Source organism: Dendropsophus ebraccatus, chromosome 5 (genome assembly GCF_027789765.1).
Source record: "Dendropsophus ebraccatus isolate aDenEbr1 chromosome 5, aDenEbr1.pat, whole genome shotgun sequence".
Taxonomy (NCBI): Eukaryota; Metazoa; Chordata; class Amphibia; order Anura; family Hylidae; genus Dendropsophus; species Dendropsophus ebraccatus.
Window position 1 is genome coordinate 50,880,661 of NC_091458.1, and position 27,657 is coordinate 50,908,317.

General features: G+C 43.8%; 1 protein-coding gene across 5 annotated transcripts in view; it reads right to left on the minus strand.

The window, feature by feature from the left end:
- The window catches only part of ASIC1 (acid sensing ion channel subunit 1), a 266,367-nt gene that overhangs the window by 170,158 nt on the left and 68,552 nt on the right, over positions 1 to 27,657 (minus strand). Inside the window, exon 1 of one of the 5 annotated variants that reach the window (XM_069970159.1) lies at positions 12,604 to 12,684. The exons of 1 other annotated variant lie outside the window; for it this stretch is intronic. The gene's annotated coding sequence lies outside the window, so the exon portion shown is untranslated. Of the gene's footprint in view, positions 1 to 7,224; positions 7,314 to 7,838; positions 7,894 to 12,226; positions 12,249 to 12,603; positions 12,685 to 27,657 lie in introns of those variants that run through there. 3 more of the 5 variants (XM_069970160.1, XM_069970158.1, XM_069970162.1) reach the window with 3 other exon arrangements.

The following is a 27,657-nucleotide window of genomic DNA, read 5'->3' on the forward strand; positions in this document are numbered from 1 at the left end:
TAACTTCCGCAAGAAGGACACCCTCAAAAAAAGAGCTTTTGAAGCAAATTTTCCATCAACTTAAACGTCAGTCTTCTTTTGTTCGTTTCTTATTCCTCATCTGCCTTATGTGTAAAACATTCTTTTGCCACAGCAGCAAGTGATTGTTTTTCCAATAAAAATCCATAATAAGAAATAACCCATAATAATATAGGGTAACGTGAACACTGTGACAAATGAACATTTTACGGTGACAATGGCAAATGCAAAATAGCGTACAAGACAACATCATCAACAAGGAGATGAGGACAAGAGATGGAGATTGCATCTTCTCTCACTGTCTTGTGAGTCAGATTATGAATGCAAGTCTGTGTAATCTCTGGGGAAACATCAAAACCCTTCACCAGTTGAATGTATTTGCAGATATGTCTAAGGTATAGTTATATATTATAGAATACTTATTTGCCAATGAGTCTGAATAAAAATACAAAGGGCCTCATATTGCTTTATGCAGTTTACCCAAATACATACAGAGCAATTTAGGAATACTGGTACGCTATATAAGTGACATGCACAAGACTTTTCAGAAAGGCTCATGCCCTGTAATTGAATCTAACAAGGTAAAAACAATGCCAGGTTAGAAAGTGTTAAAAAACAAATCACACATGACATATCTCTGAAGCTTTACCAAACTTTTTCAAATAGTCATACAAAAAAAAGTTAAAGGAGCCTCACAAATATAGCATTCAGCCTATAACCCATATGGCTAAAAGTCTCTATAGCAGGTAAATCTGTACCTTTGTCTTTAAAGAGGACCTGCAAATGTTCTTGACCAGTCGGTTTTAAAAGCATTTTCAAAGCAGAATTCCCACTAGGGTGAGGTCACAAAATTGGCAAACTACCTGTGGTTAAAACCACACCTGCATGTGATAGGTGTGGCTTTCATCTAGGTTGTTAACACAATTTTGCAGGCAAACTGCTGTTTTATCTGCAAACGGCATTAGTTGTCTCTCCCAAAACACCATACAAATAAACATGCAGTGTCCCAATGCCCATTTCTCAGCTACTTTACTTATAAGGCTGTCGTGTGGCCGAGGAATACCTTGCTTAGCACTCTAAACTGTGTTTGGGTATAGTATATTATTTTAACGTACTGCTACTTTACATGTTACACTACTTAACTGCTTACACTGTAGTATATTGTCAGTTCAAGTGTTAACATTACTGCTGTGTCTTTGCTACACCCAGTATTACATATGTGGAAGTAAGATGCTTTGGTCACATGATATATCTCAAACAGTGAGAGAAGTCCCTAGTTTAGCACCTGTTATCCTGAAAGAGGGTTGATATAAAGCCAGACTAAGCCTGCCTGATACTGGTCTTTGGTTAAAGCAGATGTCTTCATATCCTGCTGGTTAGTCAGCTATTTAGTTGTAAGTTTTCTCAGTATTTTGTGTAAGAGAATAGACAGGGAAAGACAAGAAAATAGGGAAATATTCCAATACAAGTTCCAGCTCCTGAAATTACCTCTGAGCTTAATCTGATTGTCTGTAAAGGTCAAGCCAAAGGAGAAGATTATTCTTCCACAACAAAGAGATGGGTTTCCTCTTTAAGGCCTGAACTTGTCTTTTAAGAGATGATATGTGCTTTCTTTTCAAGATTCCTGCTTTCTAGTCAAGAGTTCCAGAAGAGTCTCTGAGAAGAACAAGCTACAAGCAGAGGATCTTGCCTCTCAGCCATCTACAACCATCTCCTAGTCCATGGCTGGATAATCTTCTGCCCAATAGCCCCTACCCATATCTTAATAAGCCTTCTGTCGGAGACCATCCTGGTTGGCTTTCACATCAGTGATCGCACTCCTGCATGCGTCCCAACGGGTGTTGTGTGATGGATCAGCAGAGTTTTTCTGTGAGTATAAATGTTTCTTCACAGCCAGTCAAGGTGTGAAGTTTCTTGTAAGAATAAATTTGTCTAAATGGACTGAGTTCCTTTTCAAGTGATATTGTCACCCCCCTTCTCCACACCATCCAGTAGCTTGGATGATGCACATTCAATATACACCTGTATAATACTTATCTGTGTCTTCTTTCTACTGTAAGATCACTCCTTTTCATGGCTGGACAGTATCACCTAGGAGGGGCTTCAAAGCAGTTGGACCATCTCTCCCTGCCTAGGTGACACTGTCCACTGAAAAAATGAAGTGAAAGTAAGGGGCGTGCACTTTAAGTACATCAGTAACCCATAGCAACCAAGCTAAATTACAACCAAAGTACCTTTAAGCTAAATTTTTCAGTAAACCTGCTATTTACAGAAACCTTAAAGGGACAGTGACCAAATATTCTTACTTTCAAAAATAAACTCTGTATCTGCCTCGTGCCATATGAGACTGCATGATTGTTGAATTTTAAGAACTGTTTAGTAAAGTTTACAGTTGTTTCACAGAATCCTAGTCAGAAGTTGTTCACCTGCCCTTTGTATCATTAAAACAGCTTATTGACAAAGGAGTGTGTATGATACATGTTGGGGACATGATGCTAGCATTGCCACCCCGCCACATGACATCAGCATTGCACTACTGCACCCAGCTAGCCCTGAACTAAACCATCTCTTGCAACCCCTTGTAACCACTACAAACACTCAGTTGAGTTTGCATGTTTTCTGAATAGGAAGATGGAAGAAAGCCACTGCCAGACACCTTTAGATGTGTCTTAGCTCCTTAAAATCATAGAGCATCAGGCATTTCTGATGGCATCCAGGCTTCCAATTAAATTATCTGACTTTTAAGGGGTATTCCAATATAAAACACATATCCCCTATCCACAGGAGAGGTGTCAGATGTTGAGGGTGGATGAGTTTCTTTTTGTGCAGCATTTTCTATGGGGGCTGCTGAAAGTAGCTGAGTATTGCGCTCGACTATGTTTTGGCAGCTCCATAGACAATGAATGGAAACCCCAGGTGGTCCCAACGGTTGGACCTCCAGTCATATAACAGTTATCTCCTATGCCATGTTCCATCTTAAAATGCCCCTTTAATTTAACTCCAACTTAGATTGATGATGATCAGACAAGAGAAGCAGTGTGATCATTTTGTCCTAATAGATACTAGAAACTATCCTGACATTGCTCAGTAATATCTGTCAACTTTTGTGAAAACCTTTCCTTTCCTGGCTGGGATATTTTTATGTTATGAAATGTAAGATTAAGGGAGAGATTGGTGGAAGTCACTTTTCAGGTAATAGACTTGCTTTTTTATCTCCTACACCCTAACCTTTTAGTCTAAGCCACAAAACTAAAACACATAGATTGATGTTCTGCACAATCCAGCAGCAAATATTCTTCCTTCCAACAATTTGTATTGTATGGACCCACCACTAATTGGAAGGACTGTAACTGTGCAAATATTAGCATTTTATTTCTCCTAAGTGACATAAATGTAATTACTTGCAGAGCTTATATTTTTAGGCAAAATTCTCACTTTACTGCAAAAAAAACTCCAACGCCTACCCTTTTAAAGGGAGCCAGTCAACGTGGGGCTCCTCAATAGGCTCCCTCATTACCAGGACTTGGAGTAGGTCTTGCTAATATGATTTAGAGAAAACCTAGTTTTGAAAAGAGACGGGCACAGGGGAAATGTCTGCTGGGCCTCCGTCCTCTGTTAACTGGCTTAACAAATTTCTCCCTATAGGCAAAAAGCGAGAAACCTGTCGATCAAGTGTGATTAGGACAGCATGAATCAGCTGATAGGGGCTGATAGGTCATTGGACAGCATGAATCAGCTGATAGGGGCTAATAGGTCATTGGACAGCATGAATCAGCTGATAGAGGCTGATAGGTCATTGGACTATACTGCTCTATACATCAGTAGCAAAACTGTATCTATCTGGTATTTCACGTGTAATACTCTACACCATAAACCTATTTAGTTTGAACAAAGTTATGTCTAACAAAAAAAAAACAAACAAACACTAAAAGGCTTACAATAATATTATAATATACTATAGTATATACTATATAATATTAGTGCTGTATATAGAAAATGGAAACTAAGCTGTAAATGGGGGTTCCCATTGTAGTTATTTAATTAATCATATACATATATATATATATATATATATATATATATATATATATATATATATCTATGTGTGTATGTATTGACCTACGTAGAGAAATACATAATTGCAAGACAGGTATAGACATAGATAGGTTTGTTTATTTGTTCATGTCTATGTATTATTACCTATCTATCTTTCATCTATGTGCTGTTTTTAAATCACTTAAGTTTTTTGTCTGTTTCTACATAATAAGAACACATGAAAAGCACTATCTTTAGTTGTAACAAGGTTTTATTTTTTTCATGGCCGTAACAACATAGTATTCTTTATTAACTATATACTATTATGTAGCTGGTAACAAATCATAGGCCAGACTAATATGTCCCTAGCAGCCTCCATACTGATATATCTACACTACATAAACCATAAGATATACCTACAGCAAGCTTACACATGGAGAGAAGTACATGCACAGAACTGTAGCCTTAGCAACCCAGTAAAATAGAAGAACACCGACACATTTTCTCATCATAGGAGCATTTCGTGGAGCAATTGACAAGCTACAAAGGTAAGGGCTCGTTCACATCTGTGCCAAGGGCTTCCATTGTTCTTCTCCGTCATAGGAGAAGGAGAATGAAAATGATGTCAGTGGCGGAGCTGTTAAATAACAGAAACAGATGGTGCCCAATAAAAATAAGAACCTTATAGTAGTGTCGGTCAAGATTGCTGCATGTTCTGCAACAGAGGCTTCTAACAGTAACAGAACATCTAAAGCAAATGTTAAGGGGCCTGACAAGTAAGTGGTCCAGTGTTCTCATGTAGCACCATATATCTATTGTATCTCTCCCATCATCTCTTCTAGATTGCACACTCTTTATGAGCAGGCTCTTTTCTACTTCAGTTTTATTGTTGGCAGCTCTGAGACAGGCAAACGTTATTAGAAATTATATTCCTCTTGCTGCTTACATCTCCCTCTTCCATACTTTGTCCTCACTAAGAGTGGTTAGTAATATAGGAGTGGGGGAAAAAAGAAAAGGAAAAAAGTCTATTTAAAATCCTCAGATTTTGTTCTCTGCCCACTCCCATACGCGAGCGCTCACATTGTCAGTATTGTAAGAACAGACCTGGTCGCTACCTACACATTTAAGAAGTCAATGGGGGACATTGATGAAAAGTGCCAAAAAGAAAAACTGTCTTTGTTGCCCATAGTAACACATCAAAGTACGGCTTTCTTTATTCAAAAGCACAATAAGAAATGAAAGCTGCACTGAGATTGGTTGTCTTGGTCAACAAGAGCAGGTTTTTTTATGGTTTAAAAAATATTCCACATTTTATCTTAAAGTAGTTATCAGGTCCATTGAATAGAATGGAGCTGAACTGTAATACCACATACAACCTGAGGATAGGGATGGTGCTGTTTTTGCAAAAAAAAAAAAAAAAAGTTGCTGTTTTCCCAATCCTGGATAATCCATGTGAAGTGATAAGTCTGTACTAGAACACATACTGTGTGCAAATAGTAGCTATAACTAGGGGGTTATGCCCTACTCAAAGGATAAGGGATAACTGATTGGGAGCCCCCTTGATAACGCAAATGGAAGTCAATGGTCCCCTGAATAGAGTGGCAGCGTGCGTGCTCCAGCCATCCTCTATGGGGCTTCCCACTGTTCAAAATACATTGAGAGGTAGCCAAGCATGCCCACTACTGGTCCATTCACTTGGGGTACACAATAGCCCTCCTTTCACATAATGCCAATGGTTGGACCCCCACCAATCAGTTATCCCCTATCCTGTTGATAACTTTTAATCTTATAATAACCCCTTTAGTATTAAAGGGAACCTGTCATCATGCTTATGCTGCCTGAACTAGGAGTCATTGGGGCAGTCCTCTGTGACTTCTGCCTGCCACACCATCCTTGACTGATATTCACCCAGACTGGAAGAGATTTATCAATCAAGGCTGGTGGGCTGGGGAAAAGCTGTCAAGGACCACCCCACTGACTTTGGGTAGCAGGAAAGTCATGACAAGTTCCCCTTTAAAATGCACTATATGTAGTGACCATTGTGTTTTTGTGTCATTTAATGGTCTATGGTATTGTGCCATAAGTAACTTACCTTTAAGTATAAATGTTCTTTTTAATATATATATATATATATATATATATATATATATATATATATATATATATATATATATATATATATTCAGCCATTCAGGTATGTAAAAGAATGGTCTGGTTCTTCAGTATAAGCCAAACATGTCTGCCTGCCCCCAGATCTCTGCTATGCTCCACAAATATCTTCATACTCATGTAGTAACTCTTTTACAAGTTTGCCAACTTTAGGCATAGGGCTCCTTGAATTTTCATTTGATATGATATGCTGATCCTGTGCCACACCACAAAATTCCAGTACTTATAAGTATGATTTCAGAAGAGCTATTTTTTTATCACTTCTAAAACCCTGCCATTCATAACTGGGCAAATTGATCCCCACCAGTTAGAGGCACATGCCAGCAAATACTAACCCAGACTGCCCACACAATATCACATGGAAGTGGCTAAAGACTCTCACAGCGAGGGATGAAAGATTGTGATACAATGAATAGTCCAGGATAAAAGCTTAGTGCAATATGTGACTCCGACTGGATCTGGCAGCAATGTAACACTGCAATTTAAGAGCTAGAATAAAGGACGCCTTGGTGACTCTACTGGTAATAATATACATAGGCAGCACAGTTATTGAAATGATTTCCTATATGTGTTATAGAAGAGTTGACCTTATAGGTCTGTCTGGTTGCAGCCTTATTGAAATCCACAGATAACACCTTGTAATACCATGATGGCGTGTGCAAAATGACAAACTAAACTTTGCTACACCTGTATATAAAGGAACAGGCTGACAAATCCTTTTAGATTCTATATATATATATATATTGATTCATAAATTACTTTAAATTGTAATAAGTCATCATCATCATAATACTACTACTAATAATATTATATTTAAGTAAACTTGTGTAATATTCACAATATAGTTCATAACATGTATACATTAGTTGTTCGTATAGCTCAAAATATAAACTAGCACAACACATTGGAACATATAGACAAATGTACTAGCTACAAGTCATATCCAGGAAAGAAGAACAGACATACAATGAAGAACATGCACACATAATTGTATATTCATACCTATAAGTGCCTGAAAATACAGGAAGAATCTACAGATAGATGCAGACCCCTACCCTGGTCACCAGGAGTGACTGCTCCAGCTTCCAGGCACAGAGACCCTGAACCTTCCACATAAGCCAAGGAGGAAAGCAGCACTAATATGGATGGGACCTCTTCCCTTCAGATCACTAGGACTTATGCACAGACACATCTCCCCATAACCTCATATCTGAATTAGAATCCCCCCAATCTGCATAGATGAAAGAAGAAATGCCAGGACTATACCAGCAATAGATATACAACCACAGTGACAGCAAACTACATGTGATACCTGTAATAGCCCACTGGAAGAAAAGAGATGCAAGCTCCCCACTTAGAAGCTAAATGAATGCCAATCAGCTTAGTGCCTAGTATGCAGACTCATCTATAGAGTGAGAGAACTAGGAACACAGCTGCCTGGACCATATAGATGGGGACGTCTCCTGGCTGCTGGTCACCTATGGCTCACTCCCATCTACATCATGTACACATGCAGATGCTGGATGGGGGGACATTATGGATGCTATAGAGGAGGCTGGGAGAAGGAGATCAATGCTGAACATACAGCACATGCATGCATTGGGCACAGCACTCACCTGCAGGCAGGGCCAGTCTGATCAGACTCTGCACTGATGAGACGGATCGCATATAGCAGCACTCCCCCCGCACCGCAGAGACAGCACAGGACCCCCACACCTTACTGCAGACTGACACACAGCCCCCTGCTGCAGACTGACACACAGCCCCCTGCTGCAGACTGACACACAGCCCCCTGCTGCAGGCTGTCACACAGCCCCCTGCTGCAGGCGGTCACACACACAGCCCCCTGCTGCAGGCGGTCACACACACAGCCCCCTGCTGCAGGCGGTCACACACACAGCCCCCCTGCTGCAGGCGGTCACACACACAGCCCCCTGCTGCAGGCGGTCACACACACAGCCCCCTGCTGCAGGCGGTCACACACACCGGCTCCAAGGCACAAGGAGGGAGAAGAGGCAGTGATGTCCCCGGCTCCCAGTAACAGTGTGTCAGTCAGTGTGTGTGTCAGTCAGTGTGTGTGTGTGAGAGAGCTGGGAGCAGCAGAAACGCTCCGTCTCCTCCGCTCTGCCTGTGTGGATAGCTGTCTGTCCCCTCAGTGTGTGTTGCATGCGTCTATCTCATTACTGGGATGTGTGACCAGCTCCCTTCCCCCAAAACCAGCTGCTTCCCCATAGCAGCAACAAGCCGCTAGTGCTTAGGACCAATCCAGGAGAGATTAACCCCTCACAGCCCCCCGTTCCATCATCCGTCTCCCCTGATACAACCAGCAGCAGCAGCTCCGTCATCCATGCCCCTGCACACAGAGACCTGCCCAGCAACACTTCACTCATTCATCCTCCCAGGGCTGCTGCCATTCACACCTCCATGGAAGCATGCGGTTACTGGGGCCGGGGGTCACCCATAGAAGAGGACCGGTCATGGGGGCGATGATGGCTGCAAAATAGCAACATCATCACAGCAATAAATAACAATGTTTCCATAGTGATTGCAGCTGGTGGTGGCTTGGTGGCATTCTAATAGGGATCAATGGGAAACTCCATCAATTAGGCAGGTCTCCCCATAATGGAGGATCAGGAGGATAATCAGAGGCTGTGCTGGACTCACATGTCATACAATGTCCCCCAACCTGTGGCTCTCCAGCCCCTGGAAAACTACAACTCCCAGCATGTCCTGATATGGTGGGAGATTTAGTTTTCCAACTGCTGGAGAGCCACAGATTGGGCATGTTATACATCGGTCACATTCCTGGAGTCTGTCAGGACATGATGGGAATTGTAGTTTCCAACTGCTGGTGAACCACAGGTTGGGGGACACGGATGTAACACGAGTCACAATCCTGAAGGTTGTCGTGTAAAAAAACGAATAATCTGTAACCCCATCTATAACATCTAACCTTATTAATGGCTGATTGGATCATATTATCTTTGGCATTAGTGGAATCAAATTATTATCATCCCAGATTATACAAACACTGTATTCCAGTCTCATTCTCTTCCCCACTCTCATATTGAGTGTAGGGCTGAACTCTCACCTAGTGCTTTTCTGACCTATAAAATGGTGGATGACTGGAAGTCCTAATATGGTCGTGTCTAGATGGTCACATGGGCAATGTATGGATCATAGTGAGATATAGCTACGTGTCCAGCTTGACCAATCCACATGGAGCTTTGCCAGTATACCATGTTTGGGATATAAGTTGTACTGAGTGTAACCATATTTGGTCATTAGTATATATATATTTCCGTCCATGAGGATATATAAACTTGGTTGGGGGCGTTTGTATACCATCACTGCAAATGAAGCTTCCTCCACACATCTGGGATCCATCTACCCCCACCTCAGTAATTCACCTAAGAAAGTTCTTTGTTCTCAAGCAAAATCTTCAGTCGCCATTGAAATGGACTACATCCCCATCATTTTTGGGACTCTGAGACTTACAACCACAGAGACACTCTTAGGCCCCGTTCCCACTGAGCAAAACTAGCGGAATGCCATTAGCCTCCCTCTCATAATGGGAGTCTATGGGAGGCGCGCACTCCTGCTTTGTCCGCGCTGAAGAATGAACATGTTCATTCTTCAGCGCGGACAGGGAAGGCGCGCGCGCCTCCCATAGACTCCCATTATGAGAGGGAGGCTAACGGCATTCCGCTAGTTTTGCTCAGTGGGAACGGGGCCCTAAGCCATTTGTAAGACTATTGCCTTATTTTTCTTATGATTGATATCCTGCTCATGTATTTTTTTGTACCTCCTTTGTGAAGAATTAAATACACTATATTTTTACCTACAAGTTTTCCTCTGCCTTTCTGGACAATTCAGATTTCCCTCCAAGCACAATTTCCTTTAAACCTGGTTTTACAACCGTCGGACATAAATAGAATTGTATTTTTCCGACTGTTGGAGGGTGACAGGTTGGGGGGACACTGATGCAGTACATGAGTCCCATTCCTGAAGGTTCTCAAGGCATGATGGGAGTTTTAGTTTTCCAATTGTTGGAGGGCCATAAATTGGGGGACACTGATGTAATAAATGCCTGAAGGCGGTCAAGGCATGATGGGAGTTGTAGTTTTCCAACTGCTGGAGAGCCACAGGTTGGGGGACACAGCTGTAATACATGGGTCGCATGCTTCATTATTACTGCTATAGTTAGATAGACAATATCAGTACTATTTTAATACATACGTTTTCTTTTCTCTCCATAGCCTTGTGACTACTGCTATGACAACCAGTAGAATGTTATCATTCATGCTTAGAGGGGAAGGATCTTATTTCTCATTATTAGGATAAAAGCAAGGAACCAGAAACATATGGCAACAGAGAGATTTGCATATCACCTGTGCTTTTCATAGTTGTATGAATAGACCTGCACATCATGTCCGTCACTAGGACGGAAACAACTGCACCCAATTTATAATATCTTAGGGTGACCTGCGCACTGATTCTGTCTTTCACACCTCGCACATCACTTCAGTCATTTATCCTCAATCCCATGGAAAGACCTTCACATTACTACAGGTATTCCCAATCCCTAAAACCATCTCTGCCCCCCTTCTGTCATCTATAGCACTTTAGACTATGTTCATATGGCGTATTTCCCACGGCACGAATCCAAATCCAAGCAGATCTTCAGATTTGCACAGGGATTTGCCTCATTGTCATTCAATAGTGCTAAAACTCCTCATTTCCACTTGACATAAGTAACATGCCACTTATTTCAATGGTAGGAGCTTTTCCACAGCAGCAGCAAAATCTGTCCTGATTTTTTTTTATTGCACGTACACAAGATGCGCAGGAAACCCATTTGAATGCATGAGATGCAGATTGCCATCAGATTTTATGTGGGATTTGAAAATTCATGTGAAAAAAATGGTGTGAACATACCCTTAGGAAGACCTTCAAATTATTTTTTATCATATATCTATTTTACAACCTGCACACTGTGTCTCCCATCAATACACCCACCATAACATCTGCATGTCTATTTGTAGTCCAATGGAAATACCCATACACTGGCCCAGATAGATCAACCTGTCTGAAAACCAAAACTGTCTAGTTTTAGACACACCGTAAACCAGTGTGTCTCAATTCCAGTCCTCATGGCCCACCAACAGGTCATGTTTTGCGGATATCCCATATAATGAACACTGATGATGCTGCGTTTACACGTAACGATTATCGTGCGAATTTGCGTGATAACGATCGAATTTCGAACGATAATCATACGTGTAAACACAGCGAACGATAAAACGACGAACGAGAAATCGTTCACTTTGATCTTACAAAATGTTTTCAAATCATCGTTCGTCATTTGCAAAAAATTTGCAGATCGTTCCGTGTAAACAGTCCGTTGCCGATTTAACCTATGTGTGAGATAGGCTTAAGCGATCGCAAAACGATCGCAAAACTAATTTTCCGTACAGTGTATTGTTCCGTCTAAACGCTGATCGTTATGAAAAAAAACGTTACTCCTACATTGTTAATCGTACGATCGGGCCAATTATCGTCTCGTGTAAACGCAGCATGATAATACCTGATGCACTAAGTATAATTATATCTCCTGTGATAATACCTGATGCACTGAGTATAAATATATCACCTGTGATAATACCTGATGCACTGAGTATAATTATATCTCCTGTGATAATACCTGATGCACTGAGTATAATTATATCTCCTGTGATAATACCTGATGCACTGAGTATAAATATATCTCCTGTGATAATACCTGATGCAATGAGTAAAATTATATCACCTGTGATAATAACTGATGCACTGAGTATAATTATATCACCTGTGATAATACCTGATGCAATGAGTAAAATGATATCACCTGTGATAATACCGGATGCACTGAGTATAATTATATCACCTGTGATAATAACTGATGCACTGAGTATAATTATATCACCTGTGATAATACCTGATGCACTGAGTATAATTATATCACCTGTGAAATACTAAGGAAATCATGACCTGTTGGTGGGCCTTGAGGACTGAACTTGAGAAGCGCTGGTATTAAGTATACAACAGAGAGCTCCGAACCAAAATTCTAAAAAAAGGGTTAGAGTTTTGAAGATAAAAATGTGTGTTTTGGAACCAAGGCAATGAGTGTGCAAATAATCCTTAGGGGAGAGTCAAACATGGTGTAAAGTGAAACTGGCTCAGTTGCCCCTAGCAACCAATCAGATTCCACCTTTCATTTTTCAAAGAGTCTGTGAGGAATGAAAGGTGGGATCTGATTGGTTGCTAGGGGCAACTGAGCCAGTTTCACTTTACACCATGTTTGATAAATCTCCCCCCATGTGTATCGTCAAGCAGACCTACCTGTGTACATCTAAACTAGAGGTGTATTAATGAACTGGAGGCCAGAGTGGGCTTGTTCATCAGGGAGCTTTGGTGGGCTGCAGGCTGGAGCTGGGGGGCAGTGGGTTAGAGTCCAGAATGTGGGGCATGAGGCCATAGAGATGATACCTAGTGCATCACCTGATGTACTCTCATATCTGGTGAGACATATTAGGTGAGAGTTACCATGTGCATATCACCCAGCAAAGGCTGGAGAAGACAATGACCTAACAGATTTGAGGAGTAGTTGTTTAGGAAGTAGTTATCTGAGAATAATTCTAGTTTCTTAAAAAAGATGTTTTCCAAAACTCTTTTGGTGTCAATGCAGCTTCCAGGGCTCAGCATGCTGTCAGCCTGTGGTGGGTTCACTTCTAAGGAGCCTTTCAGGTGTATGAAACATTAGCCCAGGAGGGAGCCAAGGTAGGTTAGGTGGTGCATTTGTAAAGTCTTCAAATCCTTCCACCTTTTTCACATTTTCCTTTGTTGTGGCCTTGTGCTATAATAACAAAACAGTTTTCCCTAAGTTTTGTATAGATCCTTTGCAAGGACACTTTAAAGGGAACCTGCCAAATTGAAAATATAGTCCAATCTCCAAACACCTTGTTATAGGGCAGGAGAAGCAGAGTAATATATATTTTTGTGGGGAAATCTTTGATCACCCTGGGCTAAGAGGTCATGTGGGGGGTGCTAATCAGTGGGTACAGTACATAAGTGTAACTATCAATTACTGAATGGACCGCCAACGTGACTGCTTATCCCAAAGTAAGCAGATGTTTCCATGAATAAAGGACAAGTTATCCTGGAACTTCCCCACAAAACTATATATCAATCTGCTCAGCTTCTCCTGCTCTATAACAAGATGCCTATAGATTGGACGGCATTTTCAATGTGATAGGTTCCCTTTAAATTTAGCTTTGGGCTCTCTTGTTTCTCTTGATCATCTCCAACATGCCTATACACCTTGATTAGAGCCACTGGTGGTAAATTCAGTTGATTTGACATTATTTAGAAGGACACAGCCCTGTCAATATAAGGTCTCACAGCTAACAATGTATATCAGAGCAGAACCCAATCCATGAGGAGGAAAGAACTGCCTGTAGAGCTCAGATACAGGATTGTGTTGAAGCACAGATCTGGAGAAGGGTCCTAAAAAGTCTGCTGCTCTCAAAGTTCCTACGAGCAAAGTATCCTCCATAGTTTTAAATTAAAGTAGTTAGGAACAACTAGGACTTTTCCTAGAGTGTACTCTAGTAATTGGAGGAGAAGCACCTTAGTAAGAGAGGTGCAAAGAAGCTAATGGTCACTCTGGCTGAGCTCCAAAGATTGTCCCTGCCCATGCGAGAAGCTTCTAGATGGTCAACCATCACTGCAGCACTCCACCAATCTAGGCTTTATGGCGGAGTGGCCAGAATGAAGCTTCTCCTCAGTAAAAGACACATGAAAACCTTTCTGAAGTTTGAAAAAAAAAATCACCAAAATGACTGTATGAAACAAGGTTCTCTGGTCTGAGGAAACCAAGATTATACTTTTTGGCCTGGAGGAAACCAGGCACTGCTCATCAGCTGCTCGATACCATATCCACAGTGTAGCATGGCGGTGGTGGCAGCAGCATAATTCTGCTGGGGCGTTTTTCAGTGGTTGGCATAGAAAGACTGGTGAGGGTGGAGAGAAAACTTAATAGAGCAAAGTAGGACTGGTGAGGGTGGAGGGAAAGCCTATTGGAGCAAAGTACAGGGAAAATTTTAATGAAAATGTGATCCAGAGTACTCTGGATGTCAGAATGGGCCAAAGGTTTACCTTCCAACAAGGTAATATCTCTAAGCAGACGGTCAAGGCAACACAGGAGTGGCTTAGGGACAACTCTGAGAATGTCCTTAAGGGGTCCATTCAGAGCCTTGACTTGAACCTAATTAAAGATCTCTGAACCTAAAAAATGGCTTCACCAACGGTCTTTATCCAACTTGACAGAGCTTGAGATGTCTGCAGAGAAGAACGGGAAAAAAAATCCCCAAGCCCTAGTTTACAAACCTTGTGGCATCATACCCAAAAAGACTGGAGACTGTAATCGCTGTCAATGGTGCCTTAGCTAAGTACAGAGTAAATGGTCTGAATACATATAATATAAGTTTTACTTTTTCCTATTCGATAAATTATCACAAATTTCTAAAATTCTAAAACTTGATATCTATGTTATTCTAGTACATAACAAAATTTGGGGAAAAAATGGAAAGGGTCTAAAGACTTTACAAATGCATTGAAGTTAAGAACTGAGCCAATAAGGGGCTATTTAGAATAATCTGATAGACTGGTCATCACTGTATTACATAGAAAAAGAAGATTGTTTGCAGAAAAAGACCACCAGGTCCATCTAGTCTTCCCTTATATTTCCTTCTTATTATCTTAGGATAAATATATGTTTATTTCAGGCAGGGTTACATTCAGTTATTGTAGATTTACCAACCACATCTGCTAGAAGTTAGTTCCAAGCATCTACTACTCTTTCAGTAAAGTAATATTTTCTCACGTTGCTTCTGATCTGTCCCCCAACTAACCTCTCACTGTGTCCTCTTGTTCTTGAGTTCAATTTTTTCCTCCAGACTTTACAGATTCAAATCCTTAAGTCTTTCTCGATAAGTTTAATGCCTGACATCCTCCACTATTTTTGTAGCCCGTCTTTGGATCTGTTTTATTTTTGCAATATCTTTTTGTAGATGAGGTCTCCAGAACTGGACACAGTATTCCAGATGTGATGTCACTAGAGCTCTATACAGCGGGATCACAATCTCCCTCTTCCTACTGGTTATACCTCTAGATATACACCCCAGCATACGATTTGAAGCCCAGCACACTATGTGAGGAAAGTTGTCTGACCGGATGTGGCCTTGCTGCAGTAGACTGAATGGAAGCGTGGTAGAAGGGGTCAGTTTAGCAAGGGCTCTCAGGAATAGCGATAGGAGAAGCAATAACCCTCCTCTTGCCTACAGAAAGTAGAACTGTGAGTTATTGATTAACTGTGACAAGTACTGGAAAGCTATGTGATGTTAACGCTGTCCGGAGGTCTGTGTGAAGCTAACACTGGCCCGAGGTGTTATGAAATCAACACTGTGAAATCACAGAGCTATAGCCATTATATTTCCATGTTTTAAGTTATGTTTTGATGAACTATACCCACCATCTGTGCCTTATATGATTTGTGACTATTAAGTGTTTTGTACTGTAGTTTGAAAAAACAAAAAGTAAAACATGTTCTGCTTTAGCCACCATGGTCTACAACAGTCTCTTTAAAATGGAAACCTCACACCTTCCTGTTACAAGTTGTGGCTATGTTCACACAACATAAGACACCGGTCTCTGAAAAGATCATTCCATATGATCTTTGGCGCCGCAGAGTTCTGATGCGGGCGCATCCGTGCGCCCGCATCAGAACTCCCCACAGCACACTATGGAGTGTGCGGCCGGAGCTGCTCGCTCCATAGTGTACACTGACATGGTTTTCTGCGGCCGCTATTAAGTAAATAACTAACATGTCAGTTGTTTGTGGCGCCGCTACGGATCCTGGCCAGTGCGCAATGGTTTTACGAAAATATAAGTTGTGTGAACATAGCCTGTCAGTGTATTCATAGATTTCTAGGAGGAGTAACGGAGGAACACCATAAGGCAGAGTCTGAAGAAACACAAGTATATTGTATGCAGAGTTTATGCAAGAAAATTTGCCGGTAAAATCCATAGTGTATAATCAGCAGGTTTCTCTATCTAAACTCTGCACCCAACGCTGTGGATTTACTGACAGTAATGTTGTAATGTATTTATGTTGTATATGTTTTGCTATGAGTTCTGACTGAAAGTGACTATTAGAATTGCTTATTACACGATGCAGATTTTTCCTGTTGATTTTCTTGCATGAAATCCGCAGTGTTTATGCTACATGTAAACATACTCTTAAAGTGTTACTGTCGTTATAACTTTAAAAATCTAAATCAACACTATGGGGGACATTTATTAAGTCAGGCGTTTTCTGTGCCAGGCTGAAAAATGTCCCCACAGGGCCGACACTACGGAGATTTATGTAGAGGAGCACTGCCTCTACATAAATCCCGTGGGCATTGGTGTGTGCAGCGAGGAAACCTACGCCAGCTTAGAGCTGGCGTAGGTTTCCTGTTTATTTTTCGGCGGTAAAAATCATAGATTAAGCGGACCCAGAGTCCACGCCCCCATTCCGCCCCCTGTCCCCCTGGCGAAGCTGGTGTAAAATGGTCAGATGCTAATATTTTTTCGCAAAACGGCCATTTGTGAATAAATTTATTCGCATCTGGCCATTTTAGGCAAAAAAAAACAAACACTTTTTTCCGTTGATAAATGTCCCCCTATATGTGAAATAAAGCAGGTTTGCAATATACGTTCATTATTATTTTTGTTGTTATCATGCTGTAACACAAAGCTGAACTTAGCAGAAATCCAGGCCCAGTCTCCTAAAGGCAGATTTTTAGACTTGTGCTGGTTGAAAAAAAGAGACAAAACATAGGAAGTTCAGGCCAGTGCAGAGTGTCACAGCTCAATGCATCCACCAATTACATGACTGTCTTCACATGGTACCCTCCAGTCTGTAGATATAAACGCTTATCCACCTTCAGGCCGGGTTCACACACAGTAAGGCCATGTTCCCACTGTGTAAACTTCGTAATAATCACAGCCGTTGTAACAATGGCCGTGATCACTATGGAACTTACGTAGTGGTACCTGGAACATAGTACATACATAGTACCTGGTACATAGTGTACACTCCGGCCGGGATCCCTAGCGGCGCTGCAAGATACTGACGTCAGTTTTCTGCGGCCGCTATTCAATGAATAGCGGCCGCAAAAAAAGTGTCAGTTCACACTACGTGAGCAGTGGGGAATTGTAAGCAGCGGGGAATTCGGATGCGGGCTTGCGCGGATGCGCCCGCATTCGAATTGAGCGGCAGTAAAGTTCTCTGACACCAGCTGTTCCGTGACTCGGCCAGGTCACGGAACGGCTGGCCTCTTACAGAGTGGGAACATGGCCTTAGACAGTAATTGTCACAGGACGGCCGGTGTGTATGAAGTTCATCCGGGCCGGTACTGCAATACTAGCCAGATTAACATAATTTCTGTTGAATTGACATGCGGGCACACTCGTGTGCGCCTCCATCCCAATTCACCATAGCACACAATGTAAAGTGTGGCTGGAGCCGCACTTTCCATTGTGTGAGCTGTCAGTGTTGTGCGGCTGCTATTCAATATCATGTCAATTTTTTGTGCGGCCGCAAGGAATCCCGGACAGAGTGTATACAATGTCTATACACTCTGGCCGGAATTTCATTGACTTTTAATGCAATGTATATTTTGAATTAATCACGGCCGTTGTTGCAATTTGCTGTCCTATCCTCTTTGCAGAAAAGCACCATGAAAGTATAATGTTTCCACCTCCAGGCTTCCCAAGATCTTGCGTGGTGCCCCAGACCGAGGAAGATTGACAGTCATCTTGTGTTTCTCTATTTTCTAATAGTTGCGCCAACAGTTGTTACCTTCTCACCAAGCCGCTTGCCTATTGTTCTGTAGTCAATCCCAGCCTTGTGCAGGCATAAAATGTTGTCCCTGGTGTCCTTGGACAGCTCTTTGGTCTTGACCATGGTGGAGAGTTTGAAGTGTGATTAATTGAATGTGTGGACAGGTGTTTTTTTTTACTGACAGCAGCTCCCTGTGTACCTCATAGAGCTAATATCAGACTTCCCTCCTCCAGGCTGGGCTGTCCTGCTCTGTGGTGAGTCTGTCCATAAGATGGCCGACATGGAGGAGCATGTGGCCATGCCCCGCCCCCAGTGTCCACCACTGAGCCTGTATATGCCTATGGAGGGCATTAGGGCATGGTCACATGCTCCGCCATGTTGGCCATCACCACATAGCAGGGCAGGACAGCCTAGAGGAGGGGAGTCTCATTTTAGGTACATCAGTAAGTGCTGTGACTACACTTAATAAAACTATGCACTGAACTATTTTACCATAAAGTGGCCAACCCCTTTAAAGAAAAACAAATAGGAGTATGAAAGCCAGGGACAGAGAGAGTGTGTGTGTTATTCTATACTGTGTGTGAACTGCCTGCCAATTTCTAATTAAAGGACAACTCCCACGAAAAATTTTCTTGGCTTATTTAACACACATTACAAAGTTATATAGCTTTGTAATGTGGTTAAATACCCGGTCTGGCCCCCTTCCTCCACTTTCCGACCCCAGACCCCCCCCCCCCCCCGGAAGTTAAAGAATGTTTACATTACCTATTACGATCGTCACGGTCCTCTTCTCCCGGGCGGCATCTGGTGACGACGACGTCAGAGCCAGGGGGCGGTCCCAGATTGGCTGAGCTTGCTGGAATCCATGTGATGCACTCCAGCCAGTGAAAAGGCTGCCTTTTCTCTCCCCTGGACCCGGAAGTAAGAGACATCGCTGGACGGCGGAAGCAAGTGACGGTGAGGCGGACGGCGGACGAATCGAGTAGCGATCTTTACCGGAGGGATGGTGAGTATGGTGTCTGTGTTTTTTTTTTGGGGGGGGGGGGGGGGTCCCGCCGGAGTTGTCCTTTAACTTCAATAGAGCACATTATTATATTGAAAATTGTGGCCATTTTGTACCTAGCTTCATGAGAAATTACAAATTCCAGGTATAGCATGCTTATGTCCTTTTACAGCAGAAAATGTCATATGTTAAACATTCAAATACCATCATCAAGCAGTTGCAGGTATTTTTTTTTTCTTATAGCTTCTTAAGTCTTAGTGAAGAGCGGATTTCCTTATCAAGGTTACCATACATGAGCAATCTCAGTTTATTTAGTATGACGGTAACATTTCAAAATGAATGGTCTTCCCGCCTGCTGTCTGTGTCATGGTAATTAGAATAGGTTGGAGTGGAAGTCTCAAACTACAAAGACATTGACTTCTTAAGAAGAAGGACTGGAAGCTTATTCCACCATCTCAGTGACCAGATTAGAAACTAAAAGCCTTAAATCCCATGAGGCGGCCCCCAGGCCTCTTTCCTCTTCATGAAGGCTGGTGCTCATTAGAGTATTGAAATGAGCATATCTCATACTGACAATGACAAAGTCACAGCCATGCTCATGGCATAAATAACCAGGCCGCTGGTAAATGACTGGTTAACTTTGCCCCTTGAGTTCATTAGAGGAAGCCAAGAGTCTAAGTATATTTGTGGCATGTATACGCTAATGTGTTCTCTGAGGAGCTGCCTGAAATAGGTTTAATATACTGTAAATCATTTGCTTTTGTTGAATCTTATATCTATAAGAATTAAAGGGCAGGTAGTTCAGTACTAATTATAAAATGGGATAATTTGTGCCGGAATCTGACAATGCTTTAGCGATCATATTTTTTAAAGGACAGCTATTATGAAGTTGAAAATGATTAAATGTTTATTACATCTATTACATCAGTTGGTTTGGTCATTGTCTGAAAATATTCTGCAGATAACACTCAGTGTTCGGCATTCTAATTCAGAAAAATTGTAACTGCCCCAAGGGTTATTACCTCCTAGGGACCTCCGCAGCCCATGTCAGGGTGCCCTTAAGGTTTGGCAGAAGAAGAAGATGATAATGAAGAATGAAATCAGTTCTACACCACTGACAGCCTTTTCCCTACAGCTAGTAGACTTAATTATCTGCTTGGTGCATCGAAAATGGCAGTATTATTTAGGCACCATATGGCGGTATTATTTAGCTCCATACATCCCCGCCTTTACCTTTAGTTTTATTTTTCTGAGCTACTGAGCTGATTCTTTTCTGCCAAAAAAACAGGAGGGGGTCACCATACCATGTTTTGCCCAGGGGCCTCTAATATTGTATTTGTTCACATGAAACATTTCCATAGATGAGAAATACTTTGATCTGTATGTCCTATATACAGTTGTAGTATTTCTTGGATTAGAAAGTTGCTTAACCAAATTTAAATATCTTGACCAGGGCAGGTAGGTCAACAAGGAAGGCTTTAAAGGGGTTATCCAGCGCTACAAAAACATGGCCACTTTCCCCCTACTGTTGTCTCCAGTTTGGGTAAGGTTTTGAAACTCAGTTCCATTGAAGTAAATGGAGCTTAATTGCAAACCGCACCTGAACTGAAGACAAAAGTAGGTGGAAAAGTGGTGATGTTTTTGTAGCGCTGGATAACCCCTTTAACATGTTTGTTAGTCTCTTGGCCATTCAGTATAGTATACATTTTATACTTCTGACTTTAAAGAGGTTCTCCAGAAAAAGTTGTTACTTTTTTTAATCAAGTGGTACCAGAAAATTATATAGATTTCTAAATGACTTAAGTTTAAACTGTCAAGAAACTGTCCAGAGCAGCAGCAAATCCTCATAGAAAACCTCTCCTGTTCTGGACAGTTCCTGTTACAGACAGAGGTGGCAGGAGAGAGCACTGTGCCAGACTTCCTGCAGGGCATGCAGCAGCTGATAAGTTCTGGCACACTTATATTTTTAAAATAGTCAGTGACAAATCTATAAAACTTTCTGGCATCAATTGATTTGAAAACATTTTTTTTCTCCAGAGTACCCCCTTTACATCTGATTATAGATGCTTATACATGCTTCTAGCTTATCTGATCATCTGTTGGATAATTCTCTACAGAGACAATACAGATGACAGTCATATATTGTAGCCACACAGTACATTGAACATTTTTTGGTTGTGGGGGTGGATAGAAATGTGCTTGTTTAACAAATGACCGCGGCATCGATAGGTTGACCATGAAAAACTTTGATTCACATTTGTGTCACAAAATACCTGAAGAAAGGCAGAAAGCCATCATCTTTTGCCAACACTTTCCACTTGTAACTGGAAATTGTCAGCCAAATGCATACTTTTCTTCAAGGAAATGATTGTAATACTCAGAACAGAAATACCCTTCATGAAGCTGTAGGCTCTCTCTGTACAGGCAGTGGGTTCTGTGTAACGCCTGGAGTAGTGGATCCACTGGACCGTCACCAGCGATGGCACTAACCTCACCAGGGAGCGGAGTCTAAGGGGCCGCTGGTTTTCACCAGAGCCCGCCGCAAGGCGGGATGGACTTGCTGTGGCAGGCGACCCCCAGGTCGCTACCCCTGGCTTGGTTGCTAGTGACGGCGGGCGAGGCGTGGCAGGAGCAGTAGGCAGGAGATGGTACTGGCAGAGGTCTGCAGGCGTAACCGCAGGAGTCAGGCTGAACACAGGAGCAATGGTATGACAGGGGAGCAGGAACCAGGAACAAGGACTAGGGACCAGGTAGCGGATAGGAATCAGGAACAACAGGGAGCTGGGCCAAACGCTATGGGAAGCATGTAGAGGCTCCAACACCTGGAAGGGGGCAGAGCTGGAACTTATAGGGGAGTGATTGACATGTGGACCAATTAGGAGCGCACTGCCCCTTTAAATCTGAGACAGCCGGCGCGCGCGCGCCCTAGGAGGCGGGGACGCGCGCGCCGGCCGGCACAGTGAGAGACAGGAGCGGCGGAGAGGTAAGGCGCCCCCAGGGGCCGAACTAGCAGCAGCGCCGGGTCCCTGCACAAGGACCCCGGCGGCTGCATGGGGCAGGAGGAGGTTGCGGGCGCGGCCCGGAACACGGGACGCCGTCGCGGCCGTGACGGTACCCCCCCCTTTGGCCTCCCCCTCTTTCTTGCCTGCAGATGGAGGCAAATCAGTGATGAAGTCCATCCCTATGTGGTGCCAGGGAAGGTCTTGAACTGGCAAGGGCTGTAATAGGCCGGCAGGCCTTAGTCGGGAGGACTTGTTTTTGGCACAGGTGGTACAGGAAGCCACAAAGTCCTTGACATCTTGGAATAGACTGGACCAACAGTAGTGGCGGGAGATCCGTTGCCCGGTCTTTTGGACTCCAGGGTGCCCGGCCTCCAATGAGGAATGTCCCCACTTCAAAATCCTTCTTCGAAGCGCAGGGTGAACATGGGTCTTTCCGGGGGGTATTCTCTGAAGAGTAGAGGTGGCGACTGGCACTAGGCGATCGGGAGGTATAATGTGGCGAGGGGATGTGGATTTGTGGATGAAATCCTTCTGTAAGTTCTCCCGGATGTAGGAGGACGTGGCCTCAGTCTCGGGTACGGAGAGAGGGTACACCCGACCTCGTGGAGAAGGAGTACCAGGAAGGAGGTCTATGGGACAATCGTACGCCCGGTGAGATGGTAGAGAGTCCGCCTCCTCGGCAGAGAAGGCATCCCCCAAGGCTTGGTCTTCCGCCGGTAGGCTGGATAGAGGCTTGGCGGGGTCAGGTGACGACATAGAGTACTTGGTCTGAGGTGACTTGAGACACTGGTTGGAACAGTCCTGACCCCAACTGAGAATCTCCCCGGTTCTCCAGTCCAGCTTAGGGGCATGTAATTGCAGCCAAGGGAGTCCCAGGAGGATGGCGGGAGAAGAATGGGGCAGGACGTAGAAGGATATCTTTTCCTGATGTAAAGGACCCACCTGGAGGACTAGAGGTGCGGTCTGGTAGTACACATGGTCGGTAAGAATCTCGCCCGTGACCGAGGAGATAGTCAGGGGCCTGGCTAGTTGGGTCACGGGTAGCCGCCATCTTTGGACCAATGTTGCTGCAATAAAACTGCCTGCTGACCCAGAATCGAGAAAGCAGTAGTCTGGTGATTTTTTCCTGAGAGTGTCTGGATGGAAACCGGTATAGACAAACTTGGAGAGGTGGCATTCACACCTAGGGACACCTGTCCCACCGGACCTAGGTGCGAGCATTTCCCGGACGCTTGAGGACGTTGGGGACATCTCTGCCGAAAGTGATCAGGGCCACCGCAGTAGAGGCAGAGATTCAGCTCCAGACGACGATTTCCCTCATCAGGCGTCAGGCGAGCTCGTTCCACCTGCATAGGAACCTCAGGAGAGGGCTGGGACACCGGAATGTCAGGATTCTGGAAGACCGGCGCCGGCTGGTGATGGCGACGGGACAGACTTAGTCGTTGTTCATGCCGAACCTCCTCCTCCCTCTCCGAAAAACGAGTATCAACTCTGGTGGCCAGTAGGATGAGTTCGTTCAGGGAGGTAGGTAGGTCTCGGGCGGAAAGCACGTCTCTCACCCGACTGGACAGGCCCTTTTTAAAGGTGGCAATTGCAATTAGAGCGGCCTCATTCCAGTCTAGCTCTGCTGCCAGGGTGCGAAATTGGATGGCATAGTCCCCAACGGAGGAATTCCCTTGTGAGAGATTAAGTAGAGCAGTCTCAGCCGAAGACGCACGGGCAGGTTCCTCAAAGACGGAGCGAAACTCGGCCAGAAAGGTTCGGAGATTGGCAGCAGTAGGGTCATCTCAATCCCAGAGAGGCGTGGCACAAGCCAGAGCTCTACCCTCCAATAGGCTGATGATGAAAGCCACTTTAGAGCGCTCGGTGGGGAACTGACTACTTAAAAGTTCAATATGCATGGTGCACTGAGTCAGGAATCCCCTGCACAACTTGGGGTCACCACCGTATTTGCTCGGGAGAGCCAGTTGTAGTTTCGAAGAGACAGCAGTAGGTGGTGAACGCTGAGCAGTAGTATGCTGCTGTAAGGCGGCAGTGAGTTGCTGGATCTGCTGCGACTGTTGCTGGATCTGTAGGGCCTGTTGAGCGACCACTCTGGCTACGTCACGGATGTCAGGCACTTCGCCGGGATCCATGGTTGGAGCCTACTGTAACGCCTGGAGTAGTGGATCCACTGGACCGTCACCAGCGATGGCACTAACCTCACCAGGGAGCGGAGTCTAAGGGGCCGCTGGTTTTCACCAGAGCCCGCCGCAAGGCGGGATGGACTTGCTGCGGCAGGCGACCCCCAGGTCGCTACCCCTGGCTTGGTTGCTAGTGACGGCGGGCGAGGCGTGGCAGGAGCAGTAGGCAGGAGATGGTACTGGCAGAGGTCTGTAGGCGTAACCGCAGGAGTCAGGCTGAACACAGGAGCAATGGTATGACAGGGGAGCAGGAACCAGGAACAAGGACTAGGGACCAGGTAGCGGATAGGAATCAGGAACAACAGGGAGCTGGGCCAAACGCTATGGGAAGCATGTAGAGGCTCCAACACCTGGAAAGGGGCAGAGCTGGAACTTATAGGGGAGTGATTGACATGTGGACCAATTAGGAGCGCACTGCCCCTTTAAATCTGAGACAGCCGGCGCGCGCGCGCCCTAGGAGGCGGGGACGCGCGCGCCGGCCGGCACAGTGAGAGACAGGAGCGGCGGAGAGGTGAGGCGCCCCCAGGGGCCGAACTAGCAGCAGCGCCGGGTCCCTGCACAAGGACCCCGGCGGCTGCATGGGGCAGGAGGAGGTTGCGGCGGCCGTGACATTCTGTTATAATAATTGTATTTGTTGTATAAGAGCAGCAGCAATATATTTTTTCTCTCCCCTAAACATAAAGCAAATGTTTCCTCCTGTGCCCCACACTCACAATGTGTCCATCCTCCTCTGCGCTTCTCCCCCAAAAAGTGTTCAGTCTCCTATCTACCCTAATGGCCGTATAACACTGCATGAAAATCAAGTGCTATTACACATAGACAGGGAGCAGGGAGCTGCGGGAGGGGCTGTCCGGATGATCCTTAGATCCTTAGATCCTTAGGGCCCTTTTACACAGAAAGATTATCTGACAGATTATCTGCCAAAGATTTGAAGCCAAAGCCAGGACTGGATTTGAAAAGAGGAGAAATCTCAGGCTTTCCTTTATGACCTGGTCTCTGTTTATAGTCTGTTCCTGGTTTTGGCTTCAAATCTTTGGCAGAGAATCTGTCAGATAATCTTTCTGTGTAAAAGGGCCCTTAGCGATTTGGGCTGCCTATTGAAGTCAGCGGCTGTCTGCTACCGCTTTTATTGAACGAGAAAAGATCGTAATCTTTCAACATGTTCAAAGACAACAATCAGTCGACATTGTGCATGTTGGCTGATTGTGACCTTTCAACATGACCTATTACACCAAATGATTATCAGCCTGAACAATTGGTAATCAGCTATGTAGGGTCAAGAATCGTTTTGTGTAATAGGACCTTAAGCCTCTGCACCCTTGGGTTGCATAGAGATTTTGTCTATGATTGGAGACATGAGACTATAAATTGCTGTGTCGCTCTGCAGGGATTGGGCTCTGTTAAGGAAAAGGTTACTGTAGTGACTTTGTGTCCCACAATGGATGGATTTGTTGCAGCTGTTGTATTGCAGCCACTTCTGGGTCATAACGCGACAGTTACCTTAGGGCCAACGCAGCACAGTCCAGACAGAGCCTTGTCTCCTTACAGGCATAACTACCACTGTAGTAGCCAAAGCCATCAGAGGGGCCCCGTGACCTGCTTTTGCAATACATTAAGCTCCCTAAGCTCCTGATTTGCAGCACCCAGGTCTCCTGGGTTCTGCAAATGTCCCTTTAACTGCAAGGGCCCCGACCAGCGCTTGCAGTTATGCAGTTATGACTACACTTCACCGGTTAGTGGTCATTGGAAGGGGAGGGAGGCCCAATCAAAATTTGCTATGGGGTCCAACCATTTCTAGTTACGCCCCTGACTTGGAAGGAGGGGTCCCCCCCCCCAAATAATACACCGTTACTATTCTACACTTATGTACCTTCATGTTCTAATCTCCAACCTATGGCTCTCCAGTTGTTGTGCAGCCACTACTCTGAAATGTACTAGGAGATTGCACTGTCCACAGTTGCATTAGTTGCATTATTATCCCAGTGACTTCCTAGCTAATATTCATTTAACATCCCAATCTATTTTGCTGAAAATAATACTATCAGTCCTTATTTTATGGAAGAAATGTATTTTTTGAGAGCAATATGAGCAGAAAAGAAAGGAAAGGGGTCAGATACCACCAACATAGAATTTTCTAGAACCACCTACTCTAATACTGATTGTTTTCAGTTAAAAGCCTTATACCTTGCATTGATTTTCTTGGGTAATTTCATAAGTGTTCCTGGAGAGCTCAGTGCCACTTGTAGTTAGAAGTTAATCCAAATGATCTATGACATTTACCTAGAGAGTAAAAGATGATCCAGTACTAACGCTGACCATAGACATCACACTCTGTAAAAAGATGAACATTCCATTATTCCTTGTCCCATAAAAGAGGTGATTCATTGTATCAATTTCATGCTTTATCATCACTGACATCCCATGACTAGTATGTGCAATGTGCCTGACAGCGAATGATTGTTCCAGTATTGTCAGATCTTCAAGTATCTGTCACAATTACAGGATTATGATAAATTATAATGCTGCTTCCTACAGATTTCAAGGATTTAATTTGATGGTATACGAGTGTTCAAAATGAATGATCACTGTTGGTTACGTCCTACCAGTGTTTCATCTTTTGCCACCTTTAAGTAGTACTTGTACCAACAAATGGCAGAATATGGTCATACATTTAGCCTTGGGCACACCCTAGATTCTAAGGATTTCCTATCTGTACAAAACATGTGAAGGTTCATATTTCAGCCGTATACTGTTCGAACCTGTTTCTATTTTCTGTGTGTAATTTTTTTTTTTTTTTTTCATTATCATGAGGGCTGCCATGTTGCCTGAGTTTTTTTTTAACAGCATTTAGTGATCTGTTCCATTCAGATGAATGCAAAATAATTCTGGGCATGCTCTGTGACCTTTATGAAAATCATTCTACAGGGAGGGGAAAGCTGAGTTATGAGCAATAGCTATTGTGAGTACATGTGTTAGGCTTGGTTCACACTGAGGTTTTGCAATCCGTTTTTTAAAATCCATTTTAAAGCCACTCTGTAACCACAATTGACCCCCCCCAAAACCACTTGTACCTTTGAATAGCTGCTTTTAATTCAAGAACTGTCCTAGGTCCCTTTGGCAGGTCATGCAGTTACTGTCTTAAAGAACAACTTTTAAACTTGCAGCCCTGTTTCAAATTGGCGTGGCCTAGAGTACCCATGCCCTAGGATTGCAACACCCCTCTGTCCCTCCTCCCCACCCTTCACAACACTAGGAATGCCCCTGGACAGGGCACATGTGCAGTGTTCACACAGGTGATGAATTGGAGAAGTTGTTCTAGGG